This window comes from Triticum aestivum, chromosome 4A (assembly GCF_018294505.1).
Source record: "Triticum aestivum cultivar Chinese Spring chromosome 4A, IWGSC CS RefSeq v2.1, whole genome shotgun sequence".
Lineage (NCBI taxonomy): Eukaryota > Viridiplantae > Streptophyta > Magnoliopsida > Poales > Poaceae > Triticum > Triticum aestivum.
This window is the reverse complement of record NC_057803.1, coordinates 401,072,609-401,081,416: the sequence shown is the minus strand read 5'-3', so window position 1 is coordinate 401,081,416 and position 8,808 is coordinate 401,072,609.

Sequence of the window (8,808 nt, the reverse complement as noted above, 5' to 3'; positions counted from 1 at the left end):
TGGAGAGAACTGGGGGAACCGGACGGATGCAAATTTTGAAAACATGACAATGCAATGCACATCATGACATGGTAAGATTCAACACGCAAGAAAAGACATGGCAATGACGGCGAATAACTGGAAGACACCTAGTGCAACGGTCTCGGGGCATCACAACACTCCACCACTACAATAGGATCTTGTCCCGAGATCTAGGATGGCGCCGGAGAGAAACATAAAAGGAATAGGAGAGGCAAACTAAGTTCCTTCATGGACAAACGAGTAAAACCACGAACCTTGAGAGGTTGAACAAATTGAAAGAAAGAATGCAACGAAGATGAACAAAGTTGAAAACAATCCATTAGAAAAGAGGAACAAGGAACATTACAAGAACATTGTAGGTTGAAAGACATAAGAAAAGGGTTGCAATGGACAAGAAGTACATGCAAGCACTCCGGTTGAAACGCTATGCAAGACTTGATAAGATGGGAAGAACTTGAATGGAGGACACAACACTCCTGCTAACCGGATAAGCAAGGAAAAGACCATGATATATACAAAATGAGATGATGGGTAGAAGAGAGCAACATCACAATGCCTCCGGAACGAGAGAATAGAATCTAGATTGTTGGGATAGAGGGATGGTGAAGAAAACAACATATTCTACCACAATTGAATTTGAGAGAGCATCCTTATAAAGAAGGATTTAACGGAGTTGTTGGAAGATCGAAACGAAAGGATATGCTCCTCGTGGGCTTATGGAGACATCTCAAAATTATGAGGTGACAACCAGCCACTACAAAGGATTGATTAGCTGAGAGGAACGAAGAGATGGAAAACTTCTTTCACCACGAGAATAGCAGGAAACTTGGATCATTGATAAACACCATAATAACAACATTCCTTAGGGAAGGCATTAGGTGAAGTCTATACCAAGATACCCCAACAAAGAGATTGATGGATTTTTAATATCTCATTCCTGACAATTTGTGAATCGTGAGACATGAAAGAAATTGTCAAGAGTGACATACACCACCTCAAAAGATAATGTAGAAAAAATTGCACTTTGTAATGCAAGATGAAGAATACTTGAGCTCCTCCAATAAGAATCTTGGTGAACACTTCGGGAATGAAATAAATCCTTGGTGAACCACCATGTAGAGCCTTGGAGAACTCCGATAATAAAAGAATGATAGAAAGAAAGAGAAGTTGTAAGAACAAGGTGAATCCTTGCAATGATTTAGATAGAGCTTTGCGCGAGTTAACTGGGAGAGATTGGAACTCCGAAAAAAAAAGATGAACAACTTAGCACCGACAAATTGATATCATGAACAAACTCGGGAAGAATGAATTAATCACTTGGATGAAACAAGAATAACAAATATGTTATTCATATCCTTCATCAAATTAAATTGATGACAACCAATGGATTTGACATACTACTTTTATATCCTTCAACGAACCACCCGTATGATTTAGAAAGAAAGAATGAATTCATGTGATGATAAGGAAGAGGAAACTTGAATGCAGCACCGTAAGAATTGAAAATGGAAGTAGAAAAAGCACAATTCACCAGGAAGAATTAGAAAATGAACGAATATATTTGAGGGAAATATAAATATGTGAGAACAACGAGATAATGAACTGATTTGAGGATACTTGAATGATGCACCGCTAAGATTTGCAGAACGATAGCTGACAGCTAGAAGGAATAATTGTGAGATGATGGGATCCGGTTAATCAAACTGAAAAGACTCTTTAATTACTCCGAATGGGTGAAAATAATTCTCACAATCGAAAACAATTATGAGAGGATGGCATCAAGCTTTAACCACACATCTCTGAGAGAACGGATAAGATTTGGAGGAAAAACTCTTCTTTGGTCTTCAAAATTCAGGAATGACGACGAGAAACACCACCATGAATTGTTGAGATACTCCGGGAGAATGAAAAACAAAGAGGTTGATCCAACAATGAAAATTAGTTTGAAACCTGTCTTGGAAAATATCTGACTGATGAAATTCATTCTTACGTCAAACTTCTAAAAGAATTTGGGAATAACTCCGAGAAAATTAGATGAGTTGGGAAAGATCCTGGGAAAAGACCTGTGGGTTAGGGCCCACTCAAGAGCAACACCGTTGGAAATAATTGCTTGAAAGATATTGCACCGGTTGAATTAAATGGCCCAAAAGAGATAACAACCTCGAGATAGCTTGAATGGATTATGAATGAAAACACGAATCTCCTGAGATATCTTCAGTACTCTAGAACAAATGAATGGCGAGAAGTGGATGATTAAGAGGTGCACCGGCATGAGAAAACATTTGAAACGAGGAAAGGATATGATCAACAAAGATTGAATTGAATCTACCGGAGAAGAAAAGAGAATGAAGAATAATAAACTTGAAGCTCCGTTAGTATCTTCCTGAGAATCACTGGATGAGAACATTGACGGAAAAGAATGTAGAGACTTCCCAATAAAAGGATACTTGATTAAAAAAATCTGAGTCCTTGAAGAAAAAGGGTGGGAGGGCGGGAAAAACGAAGGCAACTTGGGACGGATGAAACAAACACCATTGAGAAAACTTAGAATTGATCTCGCGAATGGGGAAAATGATAGCATCATCTTGACGAGAAGCGAACCGGTTGGAAAAGTATTGAAATGACAATCTCTATAAACAAGAAGTTTTAGCATCCACATATAAATATGTGAACACCCTTTAGAAAAGGTATGGAATCTACACTTGACATTGAAGCAACTCGAATACTGAGGGAGTCCTGGACTAGGGGGGTCTCCGGATAGCCGGACTATATCCTTTTGCCGGACTGTTGGACTATGAAGATACAAGTTTGATGACTTCGTCCCATGTCCAGATGGGACTCTACTTGGCGTGGAAGGCAAGCCAGGAAATACAGATATGTATATCTCCTCCTTTGTAACCAACCTTGTGTAACCCTAGCCTCGTCCGGTGTCTATATAAACCGGAGGGTATTAGTCCGTAGGACAACAGACAATCATACCATAGGCTAGCTTCTAGGGTTTAGCCTCTTCGATCTCGTAGTAGATCAACTCTTGTAATACTCATATCATCAAGAACAGTCAAGCAGGACATAGGGTATTACCTCCATCAAGAGGGCCCAAACCTGGGTAAACATCGTGTCCCCTGCCTCCTGTTACCATCCGCCTTAGATGCACAGTTCGGGACCCCCTACCCGAGATCCGCAGGTTTTCACACCGACATTGGTGATTTCATTGAGAGTTCCAATGTGTCGTCACCGTAAGGCTTGATGGCTCCTTCGATCATCGCTAGCGATGCGGTCCAGGGTGAGGCTTTCCTCCCCGGATAGATCATCGTATTCGGCGGCTTCGCACTGCGGGCCAATTCGTTTGGCCATCTAGAGCAGATCAAAAGCTACGCCCCTGGCCATGAGGTCAGATTTGGAAACTTGAACTACACGGACGACATTCACGGAGACTTGATCTTCGAAGGATTCGAGCCCATGTCGGACGCGCTGCACAGTCGCAATGAGCACGACATAACTCTGCCATCGAACAGTGGTTGGGGGATCGCATCCGCAACTACTCCGGCCGTTAGCCCGGAGCAAATCGTGCCATCCGAGAGCGGAAGGATAGACCCCGCCATGGAGGCCGCACTCTCAGTGGCTATAGAGCCAAATACTGACTTCACCCCTTACGAGAACCGTGTCGCCGAACCACTGGATTCATCTCCGGCCACATACTCCGAGCCGCTCACATCCGTGCCCGTTGAATCCGACTGGGCACCGATTATGGAGTTCACCTCCGCGGACATCTTTCAGCACTCACCTTTCGGAGATGTGCTAAATTCATTAAGGTCTCTCTCCCTGTTAGGAGAACCTTGGCCGAACTATGTCCGGCTAGAATGGGATGCGGATGACGAAGAAATTCGCTGCCCACCCACCACCCACTTAGTAGCCACTGTCGACGACTTAACCGACATGCTCGACTTCGACTCTGAAGACTTCTACGGTATGGATGACGAAGCCAGAGAAGAACAGGAACCACCGCCATCAGGGCGCTGGACAGCCACCTCATCATATGATATATACATGGTGGATACCCCTAAGGAAGGCAATGGCAACGAGACAGCAGAGGATGACACCTCCAAGAAGCAACCCAAGCGCCGACGTCAGCAGCGCCGCTCTAAGTCCCACCAGAGCAAGAGCAGTGATACTGGCACAGGAGATAATAACACTCCGGATAGCGCCGAAGACAACAACAATCCCCTCCAGCACTGTGTAGAGCTAGACGACGAACTAGCTAGCCCTCCAGAGCGGGCATCAGATGGAGAACCGGCGGAGGACAATTACATGCCTCTCTCCTAAGACGAGGCGAGGCTCGGTGACGACGAGTTTATCATGCCTGAGGACCCCATTGAGCAAGAGTGCTTCAAGCGCTGGCTTATGGCCACGGCAAATAGCCTGAAGAAAAAATAGCAACAACTTCAAGCTGATCAAGACTTGCTAGCAGACAGGTGGACCTTAGTCCTTGCGGCCGAGGACCATGACCTCGAGCGCCCGTCCAAGAGTTACCCAAAACGCAGGTTGCTACCTCACCTCGAGGAGGAAGCATTGAAACCTCATTCACTAGTGTACGATGCGGCTGAACGGCCACTATGCGGCCGAACCAGAGAGGCATTTCAGCCTATAGTTCATACCGCACCCTGTCGCCACTCAGTCAAAATACTAAGGCCCTGGGCAACACAGAGGACCTGCGAGACATCTTGGACAATAAGGCAAAAATCGCAAGGTCAATATATGGGACACGGGCACACGCGCCCACACGGGACGATGATCGTCGCGCCGGATACACCAAGAGTAAATCCGGTCGGGCCGAATACAGCAGACAAGACTCATACGAACTACTCGGGATATAGCCTGGCACAGAGGCGCCGCACACCCCCTATGCTTCACTGATGAAGTTATGAATCATTAATTCCCAGAGGGTTTCAAACTCGTAAATATCGAATCATACGATGGCACAATAGATCCCGCTGTATGGATTGAGGATTTCCTCCTTCACATCACTAGTAGAAAAGGGGCCTTTAGTCCCGGTTCATAAGGGCATTTAGTCCCGGTTCTGGAATCGGCACTAAAGGGTCATTACTAAAGCCTCCCCCTTTAGTCCCGGTTCTTATACGAACCGGGACTAAAGGCCCTCCACGTGGCCGCTGCCTCGAGGTCCACCTTTAGTCCCGGTTGGTAAGACCAACCGGTACTAAAGGAAATTTTATGATTTTTTTTGAATTTTTTTTGATTTTGAAATTTCTGAATTATTTTAACCTCTAATCTCTAATCACCACTCATCACTACTCAATTTAACCTCTAATATCTAATCAGCCCTCATCATTCCAAATCATCTAACTTCCCAGACGGTCACCCATCCTCTCACTACTCCAGCGTGAGCATGCTTAACTTCAGGGTTCTATTCTCCCTCGTTTCCAAGTCTGCACTTGTTGTTTTCCTATCACATCCCTAGTTCTGGTATGACCTAGGCTGGCCTTCATGTTTGCATCATGTTTAAATTCCATTTAAATTTGAAATGGGGATTTGTGAAACCCTCAGAATCATTTCTGAAAATGACCCAGGTAAAAATTTCTCCAAAAGGGTCCAAGAAAATGCTCATGTTGCTCTCTGAAAATATTGGACAGAGATAAAAAATCAAATCAATATTTTTAAGAGCTCATAAGTATATATTTTGGGCATTTGGAATTAATCCAGTAATTATTTGCGTTGGATAAATATATATATATATATAATATTGTCCAAAAATTCTGAATTTTCGTGAGGGGCTTTGGATTAATTCCTTAGGTCCCTGCAAAATTTGACAGAATTAAATACAATGGATTAGTATTATTACTAAGTCCAAACAAATTGCAGAAAATAGAAAACATTAATAAATAGAAACCAGAGAGAGGGAGATACTTACCTGGCGCCTCTGGCCGGCCCGTTCCTGTTCTGGCCCATCCCACCAGGGGCAGAGCCGTCTTCCTCCTCTTGCCAGTAGGCAGAGGCGAAGCGGTGCCCGACGCCGTGCACGCCGGCACGCAACTGCCTGCCTGGCTCCTTCCCCTCATGCCAGACGTCGCCACGCCCACCCCCTCAAAGCCTCTCTCGCTCTCCCCAGAGTCCTGTTAGCCCAGTGCTACAGCCCGGATTCACACGCTGCTGACCAACATGCTCGATGTGAATCATGTATGCATGTCCCCATAGGTTAGTGCCACTTTGGGTTCACGACTAGCCATGTCGGCCCGGGTTCTCTGTCATATGGATGCTAGCGATACTATCATATACGTGATCCAAAAGGCGCAAACGGTCCCGGGCCATGGTAAGGCGACACCCGTGGAATACCGTGCGTGAGGCCGCAAAGTGATATGAGGTGTTACATGCTAGATCGGTGTGACTTAGAATCGGGGTCCCGACAGCTTTGGTATCAGAGCCTGACTGCCTGTAAGATTACCAAGCCAACCTGGTCGAAGTTGGGTCTAGAAATTCTTTAGCTATATAGGGGAATTGATTGTGGAAGGGAACGTAAGGCTCTTTTTACTCCTTATACCTCATGCCCTTCTGATCTGAGTCATCCTATCCTTCCTACGGGGTTGAGGAACTAGGCTTTCTCTTCCGTCTATCAGGATCACGTGTTACTACTCCGTAGTCTCTAAGGTTTGGTTGATCTAAGTCTTATCCCAGTTTGAGTACCTCTGGTGTAGCCTATTTAGCAATATATTAGAACCTTGAGTGATGATGTTGAGTATGGTGCTACCCCGTATTTTGCAGAATGTCTCATTTCGAGCATTTTACTGCCGTTATGCTGCCGGAATTGTCCTAGGAGTTCAAGAGATAGTATTTTCCTCGTACTATATTCTACATCCTTATGATGATGCTGAATCCATCCTTGTTTTCCTTGGTTTCGTTCTTCAGGATGTTGCCGGTTAATCGAAGTTCTGTTGCTCGTAGCCAGAACCACGGAGATGGTAGGGATGAGGTTCCTCCCGATCAGTCTTCGTTGGAAGAGTTCATGTTAGAGATGGAGAAGAACAAGCGAGAGTCTAACCGCTTGTTAGCACGTATTGAGGAGAACACCTCCCATCAGCACAAAGAGTCAGCGTCCATCTACGATTTCATTGGTCTGAAACCACCTACCTTCCATCATTTCATTGAACCACTCAATGCAGATGACTGGCTACGTAGTATCACACACAAGCTGCATTCTACGAAGGTAGCTGAAAGTGACAAGGTCACCTATGCTGCTTATCATCTGGAAGGTCCAGCTAGTATTTGGTGAGAACTATGAGGCTATGCTTCCAGCCGGCCAGATAACCACCTGGAGGGATTTCACCGAGGCTTTTCGCGAGCATCACATTCCTTAGGCCCTCCTCGACCGCAAGGGAGAAGAGTTCTGTAGTTTCACCTAGAGTAAGATGGTTGTTGATGCTTACAGTAGAGAGTTTGAGAACCTTGCCCGCTATGCTACCGAAGAGGTGTCCACGGACGCCAAGAAGCAGGCTAGGTTCCGGAAGGGTCTCAACCCCAAGTTGCGTCGTGATCTCCACTTGCATCATTGCGATACATTCCAGGCTCTTGTGAACAAGGCCATTAACGCAGAAACAACTCAACTCACTTACGAGGAGTCTTGTAAGCACACCTGTGATTTGGGTTCTTCTTCCGGTTCTACTTCGCAGAAGTGCTGGATTTGGGCTCTGAACTCCGCTCTTCCACCCGGTTATACACCGAGGCCTTCTTATGTGGTGCCTCACCCAGCTCAACCGTATGCTCCACCCAGGCCTATCGGTAGACCAATTGTCAATGCGGGTCAACGTCCTACCTCAGGGACTTGCTTCACATGCAGAGAGCTAGGACACTATGCACGTGACTGCTCTCAAACCAATTATGCTCCACCCCAGCCTAAGAAGTCTATTGGCCGTGGTAAGCCATCACGCAAGATGATCAGTGTCAAGTCAGCTCCCACTGAACGTGGATGTGTGCATCACTGTAACACCCCGGATGTAACTTTCCCAATTTGTACTCAAACTCTTGCCGTTTCCAGCATTAAGTTAATTTATTTTCTCGGGTTCGGGTTTTTGTCTCTGTGTGTTGTTATCGTTGTCATGCATCTCATATCATGTCATCATGTGCATTGCATTTGCATACGTGTTCGTCTCATGCATTCGAGCTTTTTCCCCGTTGTCCGTTTTGCATTCCGGCGCTCCGTTCTCCTCCGGTGGTCATTTTAGCTTTCTTTCGTGTGTGGGGATTAAACATTTCCGGATTGGACCAAGACTTGCCAAGCGGCCTTGGTTTACTATCGGTAGACCGCCTGTCAAGTTTCGTATCATTTTGACTTCGTTTGATACTCCAACGGTTAACCGAGGGACCGAAAAGGCCTCGTGTGTGTTGCAGCCCAACACCCCTCCAATTTGGCCCAAACCCACCTAAGCCTTCTCCATCATATAGAGCGTTCGATCACGATCGCGTGGCCGAAAACCGCACCTCATTTGGACTCTCCTAGCTTCCCCTATGCCTATTTATACACCTTCCCCTCCAAAAATCCGCGGTGCAAACCTACCCCTAACTCTCTCCGCCGCCGCCGGACATATTATCCCGCCGACGGACATTGTCCGCCCGTCATCCCGCCGCCGCGCCCAGCCACTCCGGGGCTGCCACGTCACCCCCGCGGCCGCCTCCTCCACGCCGGCCCGCGTGGCCCAGGGAGAGCCCTCGCGGCCTACGAGCGTTGCCACCAGTCTCCCTCGCCCGGCGCCGCCCGGCTCCCTCACCCGCCGCCGCCAT